This window comes from Echinops telfairi, unplaced genomic scaffold, assembly GCF_000313985.2.
Source record: "Echinops telfairi isolate 266 unplaced genomic scaffold, ASM31398v2 ScPeMD7_7424;HRSCAF=8462, whole genome shotgun sequence".
NCBI lineage: Eukaryota > Metazoa > Chordata > Mammalia > Afrosoricida > Tenrecidae > Echinops > Echinops telfairi.
Genome location: NW_022111324.1, coordinates 10,016,120 through 10,016,851, shown reverse-complemented (window position 1 = coordinate 10,016,851; position 732 = coordinate 10,016,120).

Here is a 732-nt window from a genome sequence, read left to right as displayed (position 1 = left end):
CTAATGCCGGGGGTTTAAGTGGAGAGGAAATGTTTTGAGAATGGTGAGGGCAATGAATGTACAAATGCGCTTTACACAATTGATGTAAGAGTTGTATGAGCCGCTAATAAAATAATTTTTAAAAAAGGAAGTTAACAGGTTTCCACCAACAGGATCCGAAAATACTAAGGACAGTCATTGGTCCTCAGGACCACCTCTCCTCAGCCAGGAGCCAAGTCTGCCTCTAGTCATTTGCCTCTCAGCCATCTAGTCCCCTGGCCTCTGCCTCTGTGGGTCAGGAAGCCCACCCACTGTTTTGCCTCAAGGTCTCATAGTCTTAGTACCACTCCTCTGCTGTCTTGTGGTCTCTTCCTGGACCTCTGGTCTCAGCATGGCGTGGCCTCTGCTGCCCCCCACCACATCAAGCCAGAGATGTCAAACATGCTCCTCTGGTGGCTCTTCTGTGGTGGTTCTGAGAATTTCCTCTCTTCTGGCTTCTGAGATAGCTCTCTTAGAGCCAAGGGAAGGGCAACTTAAAGCTGATCAATCCACTTTAATGCCCTGGTTGCTGGTCCTTCACTCATTTGGTAGGAGTTAGAGAGAGATGGGTAGAAGAGTCGTATTATGAAATCTCACTCCATCATAAACTAAGGCCTCGGGTTTTAAGTCTAAATAAGAAGAGAAAAGGACCTTGCATCCGTGTTGTTGGCAGTTGGACGCATAAGCCATGGGGCTTCAGTATGTAACAGAAAT